Source organism: Acomys minous (assembly GCF_964271855.1).
Source record: "Acomys minous genome assembly, chromosome: 3".
Taxonomy (NCBI): Eukaryota; Metazoa; Chordata; class Mammalia; order Rodentia; family Muridae; genus Acomys; species Acomys minous.
The window spans coordinates 62913532-62925212 of NC_140485.1; the positions used below are offsets into that span (position 1 = coordinate 62913532).

The 11681-nt window shown below is 45.5% G+C and overlaps 1 pseudogene across 1 annotated transcript; it reads right to left on the reverse strand.

Annotated features, from left to right (window-relative positions):
* Nucleotides 1-405: 405 nt before the first annotated feature.
* Nucleotides 406-2922, reverse strand: LOC311593787 (E3 ubiquitin-protein ligase ARIH1-like; annotated as a pseudogene). Its single transcript has 2 exons — nt 2890-2922; nt 406-1887 (listed from the first exon to the last, which is right to left on the reverse strand). The product of its transcript is annotated as an E3 ubiquitin-protein ligase ARIH1-like (transcript).
* Nucleotides 2923-11681: the final 8759 nt, after the last annotated feature.

The window sequence follows — 11681 nt, forward strand, 5'->3', positions numbered from 1 at the left end:
CTTGAACATGAAAAGCCATGTCTAGGAGTTTTTTGAAATTGTAACTGTGTTACACTCAGGAAAAAGAAAAAGGAAGTCCTCCTGGAGAATGAAACTACGTAACAAGTTAAAGCTGGAGGACTTTTTGTGTGTCTGTCACACTTTGTTGGCAGCCTAGAATACTGTTGGACAATGGCTTATCTACCTTTTCAAAAATTACAATGTAGCCGGCTGAGGTGGCGCACGCCTGTAATCCCAGCACCCGGGAGGCAGAGGCAGGTGGCTCTCTGTGAGTTCGAGGCCAGCCTGGTCTACAAAGTGAGTCCAGGACAGCCAGAGCTACACAGAGAAACCCTGTCTCCAAAAACAAAACAAAACAAAACAAAATTACAATGTAATTTACTTCAGCTTTCTGTTAACACAACAGAATTCTGGTACTACAGGCTAGCAGTGTCAGGACAGGCTTAGTGACTCCTTGTTTGTGTTTGTGTGTGTTTTGTTTTAATTGCATGAGTACTCTAGTTGTGACATTTTCAGAGTTTGTTTTACGCAGCGCCATTCTCGGTCCTTAGTGTCCTCCTACAGATCTTCTTCGTAGCCTTCACGTGCACATTGTAACAAAACCCTCTGTCAACTCTTACAGTCTCTGCACTGATCTTGAACTTTCTGCTTTATATCCTGCAGGGAATCTTGGGAACTATCACGTTCAAGGTAGCCCAGAAGCACTTCTGTGGCATTTTCTAGAGCTGTTTGATTATTCTTGAAGATAGTGGACTGGTTATTCTTTTTGAGGTAGAAAGCAAAGACATATGTGTACACGCGTGTGGTGCAACACTGTCAGGGGGCGTTGACTGCTTTTGTCCAGAACTGCAGCTCCATCCAGGACATGTGCTGCAGCGTCTTCTCCATCTTCTGGCTCACCTGAGCATGCAGCTTATGCTCGAAGCGTAGACTCCACATGTGGCTCATATAGCGATTACAGTAGAACACGTGCCCCTGCAGGGCTGCCCTAGATCACCCTTGGGCATCTCTTGCTGCCTTTGCATCATCCTCATTGTAACGGTTACAGTTGTGCCAGGCAGATCCGTGTGGTTCCCAAAGGCCCAGACACACCCAGCAGAGTTCTGCTTTACAGCTCTGGTTATGACAGACCATGTGATTACGACCTCCATCCTTTTCAATTGTGACATGGCATTTGGGACATTCCCTTGTGTTATCTGTAATCCAATTAGAAGTTTCACTGTCATCATCACACTTTTTAACCCAGGTCTTCAACCATTTACAGTTAACTGGATTATGCCGATTTTCACCACAGTCAAAGCAAAACCGAAAGCCCCCATTTGCCGTAACCTGGTTTCAAATCGGGATATTGAACTTTAACGACAAAGTGGTGATCTGGGTGGGACAGGACCCCACTTCAACACTTGGTTGCATTTTACGAAGCTATTTTGTCATTAAATGCTGATATTTTAATTTAACTTTTGAATCTGTGATTGGCTGCATAACTGTGTTGTCATCCACTAAAATATCACAGCAGGACACTAAATAGTCTGTCCCATGCCTTCCTCCACTATTTTGGTAGTTAAATATCCAGTCCAACATGGCAAAGAAAGCTTATGTCCACATCCAAGGCTGGTAAAAATATGAGTTAGGGTAGTTCAAGTAGCAGATCTGACAAGGCATACCCTGTGCTGATGACCTTGTACTCATCAGGCGAGTTCGAGACTTTTTACGTGGGTTAATTACATGACACTCAGCCAAGACCTTCTCCAAGGTTCCATCAGAGTACCTTTCCATTAGCTTTTCTTTATCCCAGCTGAAGTGGCTGAGGAGTATGCTTCTGATAGTTCCTGGATTTGAGTCCAAAGTTGTGTCAGTCAGAGGGAGATGGGAGGAGAGAAGCCATCCCTATGAGGCCCTGGGCCATCAGGGCTGGGTACTCAACTCCTCTTGGATTTCCAGGCAGAGAAAGATACTATCAGGCAGAGAGCCCTTTTTCAGAATTCTTGGAGGCTGTCTCTCTAACATTATTCTGGCCATGGGTATTCCCTTGCCTCCAGCAGCAGAGAGGATGGAATCCTGCCACCAGGATATCACAGAGACTTCCAAGTATCCTTCACAGGTGGGAAGCCTGGTCCATCCTTGCATCACACAACTACCTTCTGCAAGGACAGAATCCATGACCTGGGGAGCAAAGGGGTGGGGCTCAGAATGGCTGGAGCAAGTGGTTATAATAGACTCATTACAATATTTACTTCTCTCAATGTGCCTCAGCTCCATAAGCCACCATTGGTGGCTGTTCTCACTGAGGCAGGAATCAACAGTGCAGATGACCAACCGACTAATCCCTGGTGCTGACCCAGAGCTGCAGAAGGAGACGGCTACAGACACATCTCCAGGTGCCTTTAGCTTAAAATAAGAACGGCTAAGACAGCCAGAATGCAGAAAGCTTTTTCCCTTAAGTGTTTCTGATTCTCGGAGAACAAAGTCATTTGTGGTTTACTAACTGCAAAATCTTTTAAAGACAGGTGTATTTATTTCAGTTTTCTTTTATGTGTCTGAGTGTTCGCATGCGTGTATGTAGTGTACCACGTCCCTGCAGTACCTGCTAAGGCCAGAAGAGGGAAGCTGGATCCTTTGGAACTGGAGGTACAGAGAGTTGTGAGCCACCTTCTGGGTGCTGGGAATGGAACCTGGGTCCTCTATCAGAACATCCAGTGCTATTAACTCCTGAGCTATCTTTCCAGCCCCAGTTGCCAGTTATGAAATTAATTATTTATATGTACCCAAGGACACAGTTTTAATAGTGAATTATAATAAGACGCGATGTTTGCTACATTATAAAAATTGGTTAAAAATAAGCTGACTCAATTATCCACTATCACCTGCTAGGCCACACTGTCCACTCACCTTTAAAAAAGTGAAAGTGACAATGAGATACATGCCAGATTGTCCCCCGGGCAATGGCTCAGGTCTGGCAGTAGTACCTATCTCCGTTGTACTTAATCAGTTATTGCTTTGTGTTCCTGGCAGGTGATCCTGGTTTGCCAGTGTGTGGTCATAACATAAAATTTCAACACAAATCCATGTATTTAAGCAGGACGTTGAGTTGTCTTGCTTTAGACAAGTTAAATAAATAACAGAAAAGCAAATGCCAATGGTGAAAACTTCACGGTGGTGGCACGTGAGGGATCAGCACTGGGGAATTGCCACAGCCTGACTAACTGTAGGGAGGTAGAGACCACCTGGTTGGCTGTAACTCTTGCTTGCCTTGTGCCATCAGGTCAGTTCTGGCTCCTGGTTCTGTTTGAAGCTCACTAACACCTTCCAGTGGCTTTGAATTAAGCCCATTGGTCATTTTGATGTCGGCGACATAGCTTCTGCAGCCCACCCACATCTTTGTGAAACCATGGTGACCCAGTTAGTCAGGCCTAAATGGCCTTCCTGTCAGTATTCAGGGACTCATTAAAACAGTGGGAGCAGCCATGGATGTGGCACACAGCATTGCCCTTTCTAAGAACTGTGAATGTAGTCACAACACGGTCCTGGTAATGTCACTAAGCACACGTTTCTTCCCTCACCCTCTTAGTGCTTTTATGCATTCAAGAACCCATCTGGGCAGAGGAGGAGAAAAGCCAATGTGACAAGACTAGCCCCACTGTCTGACTCCACTGAGGTGCTGAGCAACAGCTGTCCTTGAATGAGCCAAGTGGTTCCACATGAACGCTCCTGATGTGGTGCTCACTCCAGCGGCTCTGTGTAAAGACAAGGCTGTGTGGCAACTCTGGTCACTGCTTCCAGCATCCTGTCTTGCCAATGGCTGCCTGCCACTCCCAGGGATGATGCTGTCCATACGAAGAAGCCTCTGGCTGGCTGGGTACAATGAGTTGTGTGGCCGCTATGGCAGAGGCTGGGCTCTGAGTAAGCACCACATGTCCACAGACATTCCTGGCCTGAGTTCTCAGGGAAAGTGGATGGAAGGTCAGGTGCTGGTTGTCTCTATTTGCTGATGGCACCTATTTTGGTTTGAACCTATGTTCTGGGCATTGAACTCAGGTTGTTACATTTGCAAGGCAAGCACTTTTACTGACTAAGCTGTATCCCCAAACCCAGATATATTTTTTTAAATTTTAACAAAAGTAATTTTAAAAACTTGCAACTTAATATCCAAACTCCTCCACTATCTGCTGAAGGATTTAGTACACCGGCTGGAGTTGGATGCAACTAGAAAAGTGATAAATTGAAAAGGTTGTTTTTCTGAAAGCCAGAAAGACCTGAAGACACACAACAGGGCTGCTCCCAAGGAGCTGAGGGATGGGGCAGAGGCTCAGAGCAGCATCAGCCTGTGTCAGTCTCAGGGAATGGAAAGCCACCTTGACCTCTACTTTCTCCTGTCCTCTCACTTCTGCTAGATGCTGTCCTTTGGCCAAACCCAATGAGAAGCCAGAGAGTGAGGGCTTAGTTGATAGAACCAACAGAATTCACTTCCAAGGAGAAAAAGAGGGTAGATCCGACAGATCCTCGGCCTTTCTAAAGCTCAGTGTCCCACCATCCATTACGGCACCCCAGAAGACCACCTCTTTAGAGGCGCAAGACAACATTGCACAATAGCTTATTGGGTGGTTACTTGGGCCACAAGTCCAAGCACAGCACAGCCAAGTCCAGCTTCACTGGGTCTTCCAGGCTGATGTGAGAGAGGGCTTGAGTCTTGGTTAAGCTCTGCTCCCAGCAAGGGAAGGATGGGTGCCTGAATTCACACAGCTGCTCACAACACCCAGTACCTCCAGACGATTGGCCAGGGCCAATACTGGGTTTGCCAACTCATGCCGCCATACCCTGCACTTTTACTGGACCATGCTTGACTTCCTCTCTGTGATTTTGCGTCTTCTCTTCACCTCCTTTGCAGCTTGTCTTCTCTACTTTTAGCCAGGGTTGTAGGGACCCAGCTCAACACCCTATGCATGGCTTTCCTATATAGTTTGGAAGTGTCCGTCCAGTCTTTCTATTCCCTTGAACTTAGCCCTTCTTCTATTCAACTGCCTCTCCTTTAGATCTTGCAAAAAATCATCTTAATCTCAACTTGCTCCCAACTTGCCTTTGACATTTCTCTGGAATACAGTCTTCAGCGCTCAGGTTACCAGGTCTTGTCCTTTCTTTTTGTTATATAAGAGTGGAACCTGCGAGGGAATCTTCCATGACTCTTTCTCTCTCTCTCTCTCCCTCACTGCCAGTGTTTATCTGTCCCCTGGGCCTGTGGATTTCATTTCTAAGATGACTCACATGTGCTTACTTTCCCTCCGTGCTTCACTTTTTGCTTTGAAGTGATATTAACTTTGTAAAAGGTCCCGCAAAAGCAATGGCCTCACCCTGCATTCCCACATACTTAGCAGAGGCTGCCAGGGAACCCAGGCAGCCACCACTAAATGGACAGTGACAGCTAGATTATCTATGGATCATCAGAGTAGGTCTGTTCCCCACTAACATCCTCCTCCGGTTCAGGGTTCAACGTTGGTCCCACATCTCCGTAGTCTACTCAACCTGTGGTATTCATGGCTGTGAGCATCTTCAAATGTGCCAAGAATATTGGGCAGTAGTTTATATAATGTCCCTTGATTTAAGATCTCTCCTTCTCTTTCCCTTCTCCTTCCCACCTCCGTTCCCCTTCCATCCTTTTTCCATTTTCTTCTTCTTCTTCATCATCATTATTTTGACTTTTTGAGATAGTGTCTTGTTAAGCAGCCCAGGCTGACCTGGAACTTATAGCCTACAGAGCACTCACTAGGCCTGTAATCACAAGCCAGCACACAGGGCTCAGTTTGAGTTTGTTTGACGTTGTTTGACGTCTTCTCGTAAGTAGATGAAGGCAATGCATTTTCAGCAGGAGTTCAGGTTAGCACAGAGGTGGTGCCAGCCCCACGCCCCACGTATCATGTGAGGAACTGTATGATGTCCGTGTGGCTTGTTACTAGGGATGCTGTCTTTAATCACTGCAATGGTGCTGCCTGCCAGGTGTTTCTGCTGTCAGCTCACTACTTTGCTCTCTCTAAGGGTTGTCTTGTGGATCATTCTTCTGAGATATTTCTGATATGTCACCATACCTTCTCCCATTAATTTTAGCCCTTCCTAAGGAGGATTCTATCTGGTCACAATCATTACTTAGCTGTTTGACTAACGGAGTTTTTCTATGTCTGCCCTCTGTCTTTAGTTCCTAACGGAAACATGTTAACTCAGGGATGTTTATTCTGTGGGTTATGACCCATAGCTGTTGCTATTTGTTTTGCTCCCATTGTCCTGGATTTGGCCACTGGCAGCTCCTCAGATGTGCTTGTCCCCCCCTGCAACCCTCATGCCATGTTCTGAGCCCTTCTTTATTCTCTGCTACAAAACTAGTCGTGTCATCATTCTGTGAGTTGAGTTGCATTCCCTCAAACATGTTACGATTCCTAGCACCTGGGGATGTGGCCTTTTTTGGAAAGAGGCTCTGGCTGTTTGTGGGGCTAAGGTGGGGGTGCATGTGGATTAGAGGTACTCTTATATGGTGAGAGATATTTTGGGACACACACATGGACAACAATGGCACAGGAAGATGGATGGATAGAAGGGACATGTCGTGATGGATGCGGAGATTAGAGTGATGGGGACACAAACAGAGGCTGGTTGGCAGTTCTCAGAAACTGACAGGATTGTGGAAGTTTCTATAGCCTTCAGGGAGAGCAAGGCCCTGCTAACACCTTGGCTTTTCTGGCTTTTACAACTGTGAGAGAATACATGTTATTGTTTTAAGCCACCCAGCCTGTAGCATTTGAATGAATTCAGAATCAGTTAAAATCTCCCCCCCCCCTCTCTCGTGTGTATGGATGTGTGAATATGTGTGTGTGTGTGTGTGTGTGTGTGTGTGTGTATTTGTGTGTGTGTGTGTGTGTACAGGGCTGGGAGAAACCTTGGGAGTTATCCCTCTGGTGCTGTTCATGTTTTCTATTTATTAAATTTAGTTTTGAAAATTTATTCCCTTTATATCCCAAATGTAGCCATCTCCCTCATCTCCTCCCGGTCATACCCTTCCTCCCTCACCTTACCTCCCCCCTCCCCTGGTCTTCAGAGAAGGGGGAGACCTCCTCCCCTACCATCTGACCCCAGGACTGCCTCATGCTCTTCCTCTGTGGCCTGGCTAGGCCATCCTGCCAGGGGGAAGTGGTGGAAGACAGCCACTGCTCCCCTTGCTGGAGGACCCCTATGGAGGCTGAGCTGCCTATCAGCTACATCTGAGCAGGGAGTTAGGTCCTCTGATACATGGTCCTTGTTTGGTGCATCTGTCCCTGCCAGCCCTCCTACACCTAGATTTGTTGGCTCTATTGGTGTTCTTGTGGAGTCTCAGCATCTGCTTTGATCCTCTGCTGGGTGGAGTCTTTCAGAGGACATTTATGGTAGACTCCATCCCGTCCTGTTCCCTCTCTTCAGCTGCTTCTAGTGTCAAATTCTATTTGCCCTTCTGAATTAGAATTCGACATCCTCCCTAGGGTCCTCCTTGTTACCTAGCTTGTTTAGGTCTGTGCGTCATAGTGTGGTTATCCTGTGTTATGTGGCTAATATCCAACTATAATGTTTTGAGTCTGAGCTTCTTAATCGACCTGGAAGTCACTAAGCAGACTAGGCCAGCCGGCCAGTGAGCCTCAAGGGTCCCACTTCCACAGCACTGGGGCTAGCACCCTGTGCCCTATACCTGCTGTATCTTAGGTAGGTTTCGGGGGTCCTGTTTAGGTCCTAATGCTTACAAGGCATGCGGTTTACTGACTAAACCACATCTTCTAAGCCTAAATACCACTTCTTTTTTTAAATTGGAGAATGGACTTTCAATACCAAGACCTGGGAGCCAGAATCTTCTCCATCTCCTGTGAAGACTCTTAGAACTGTCTGTATCCTTACAAGCTGCCACGTGCAGCTCCTGGGAGTTCCTGGCAATCTTTTATCTTGACTTCACACCCTTCTGCAGGAGGCAGTACCATCCTTTCCCCATGAAGCTTATCCAGAACTTATCCAGAGCTACCGTCTTTACCTGCCTCATCCCTCTTTGGGTCTGTCATTCGAATCTTTATAACGTACTAGAACAATCTTGTCTAAAATAAGCTTTCTAGGGGCTGAAGAGATGGCTCAGTGATTGAGAGACCATACCGTTCTTGCAGAGAGTCCGGATTTGGCTCTCAGCACCCATATTTAATGGCACCTGTACTCACATATGTGCTGATCCACATACATACATACATATGTACATATGTATGTACATACTTATGTAAATACACACACACAGTTTTTAAAAAAGCACCTGCTGCTCTTCTAGAGGACCTGACCTGAGCTCAGTTCCCAGTACCCATGTCAGGTAGCTCACAACTGCCTCTGACTAGAACTCCATCGGATCTGACACCCTCTTTTTGCTTCCAAGGACACTTCACTCATGTGCACATACGCAACAGATATACATATATGTATAATTAAAAATAAATCTTAAAAAAAAATAAAATAATGGTCTGGAGATGCTCAGAGGTTAAGAGCGTTTGTTCTTGCAGAGGACTTGGCTTTGGTTCCCAGCATTCATATGGTGGTGCACAACCGTAGTCCGGAACTCTAGGGTTGGGGAATCTGATGCCCTCTTCTGACCTTTGTGGGCACCAGGCCTGCGTGTGGTTCGCAGACATACATTTGAGAAAAACACTCATGCACATAAATAATGTAGACAAGCCAAAAAAATTTACAAAAATAAGCTCTTACTCTAGAAAAGTTTAGACTATGGGGGAAATTGTTAAGATAGCACAAAAAATTCCCCACATAGGACATGCTTGATTTTTTATGTCATCAACATTTTAGACGAGGATAGTGCATTGATTGTAGGCGGTCCTCCAGCACTGTCTTATCATGAAGTACAGTCCACACTTTATTCAGGGGGACCTCAGTTTTGCCTGATTTTTCTTTTTCAGGTTCTAAACTGTAGGCCATTTAGCTGCACGCCTCCTCCTGGTTGGGGTAGTGTCTCTAATTTTCCCTTCTTTTGGTGACCTTGACATTGTTGAGAATTACTGGCCAGGTATTTTGGGAACATCCCTCAGAGGCGGGTTGCAGGGTGTCTCCTGAGGGCCAGGGTTATGAGTTTTCGAGAGATCTCAGAGGCAGGGTGTTGCTCTCATTACGTGACATCAGATGTTGTACTCTTGACGCTTGACATGATTTATGGCTGTTGAGCTGACCTTGGCCACCTTGCTGAGCTTGAGTTTGTCAGGTTTTGCTCTCTTCCTTCTTGTTCAGCAGTCCTTAGAGGAAAGGCACTGTGGGCATTGGCATTGCACATTTAAGGAATGGGTGCTGCCCTTCAGCTATTTGAGCGCAAACATCTGCATTAACATTTGGAATATGTTCTATCATCCTTTTTGTTTGTTTGTTTGTTTTTTGTTTTTGTTTTTTTTCCTTTATTAATTTATTCTTGTTACATCTCAATGGTTATCCCATCCCTTGTATCCTCCCATTCTTCCCTCCCTCCTCTTTTCCCCTTATTCCCCTCCCCTATGACTGTTCCTGAGGGGGATTACCTCCCCCTGTATATGCTCATAGGGTATCAAGTCTCTTCTTGGTAACCTGCTGTCCTTCCTCTGAGTGCCACCAGGTCTCCCCCTCCAGGGGACATGGTCAAAGGTGAGGCACCAGAGTATGTGAGAAAGTAATATCCCACTCTCCACTCTACTGTGGAGAATGTTCTGTCCATTGGCTAGATCTGGGTAGGGGTTTAAGGTTTACCGCCTGTATTGTCTTTGGCTGGTGCCTTAGTTTGAGCGGGACCCCTGGGCCCAAATTTGCCTATCATAATGTTCTACTTGTAGGTTTCTAGGACCCTCTGGATCCTTCTACTTTGCCATTCTCCCATGCTTCTTTTGTTTGTTTTTGAATATGTATTTATCTTATGTGTATAAGTGTTTTGCACGTGTGAATGCGTGCACACTGTGTGTGTTCTTGGTGGTGGGAGATACCTTGGAGCTGGAGTGATGAACAGTTGTGAGCCAGTGGGTTCTGGAAACTGAACCCAGGTCCTCTGCAAAAGCAGCCAGTGCTCTTAGCCACCGAGCCATGTCTCTAGCTCTAGTCACGTCTTCTAATTATTAAGGTTAGTCATTTGCTTATATTAGTCTGTACTTTCAGATATTTGTTTTCTACTTTTGCGGGTCAGCCCTTACCTATTTGACAGAGGAATTCATTCTAGCTCTCCATGGCTCAGACTGGCCTTCAGACTCAGCGCTTCTGGCTTGACCTCCCAAGCACTGAGCTTACAGATGAGAGGCTGCCTTTGGGGAATGCGTCAGTTGGCTTCTCTGTCCATTTGTCAGACTTTACCAGTGGCACGTGGGTGTGGGTGGGTGTGCTTTGTGTGCATGCACAAATGTATAAAGCACTCCATAGCTATCTAGTCAGTTTTTTGAACTGAACACTGAACGTACATTGTCATATATCTGAGGCAAATACTCCACCGCTGAGTGACAGCCCCAGCCTTGTCCATTTGGCACTGAAATACTGCTCCATGGTCTTGGTCCAGTCTTTCCAAACTGGCAAGGTGTGGCATACCTAGAACTCCAACAAGCTCAGCATGACTTACATAGTGAGTCTGAGGTCAACCTGGGATACATGAGACCGTGTCTCAAAGGACTAAAAACCAAACCAAATCAAAGGACATACAAATAACTGGTGGAGCATTATAATATCTGTGAGGGTGTTTCTAGAAGAGACTGGACTCTGAGTCAGTAAGCTGAGACAGGAATATACCCTCTTTCTTGTCCAGTGATGACAGGCCCCACGCAGTTCACCAAGACCTCAGAGAAACCCAAAGCAAAGCAAACCAAACAAAACCGTGAGTGTTTTGTCTGTTCTTTTATGTTTGGGCATACTCTTCAACTGGTAGATTTCAGAACTCCATTTCTCTGGCCTTTGGACTCTAAGGCTTGCTCACAGCAGCAGTACCTCCACCCCTAGATGCCTAGCTTTCAGCCTTGGACCAGGGTTGTGGTATTTGCTTCCATGATTCTGCTGAGTGAGGCTTGCTTCTGATTCTCCATCCTGTAGACGTCTCATCATAGATTATTCCATATCCTGTCTATTTATATATCATCTCTTTAATCTATCATCTATCTATGTATTAATCTATCTATCATCTATCTACCTATCATCTATCTCACTATCTATCTATCTGTCTATCTATCTACCAATCTATCATTTGTTATCCATCATTAAGTCATTATCTATATATGTATCTATATATCTATGCATCTATCTATCTAATCTATGGATCTTTTTATCTGTCTATCTTCTTCTTCATCACCATAATCACCATGATCATTGTCATTGATCTGTCCCCTCACAGATTCTCATATATACTTCTATCCCTTGATAGGCTGCATTATTCATAGGAATCCATAGATGTTTCCAGAAGTTTGACTTGACTGAGAGCAATTTGTCCATGAAATCATAATCTCATACATGGAGGCCCAGGTTTCATCCAAGTGCCAGGTAGGTTTCTGCACTGAACCAAATTTTTCTTGGTAACAAGGGCTTAGGGAAAACCACCAGCTACCACACAGCAGGGTAAGTTGATTTGCATCAAAGTCAGACCTTCTTAAAAATTTCCAGGCCTTCAGCTGCAAGAACCGAGTTGGAATTTCTCCTCTCTAAAC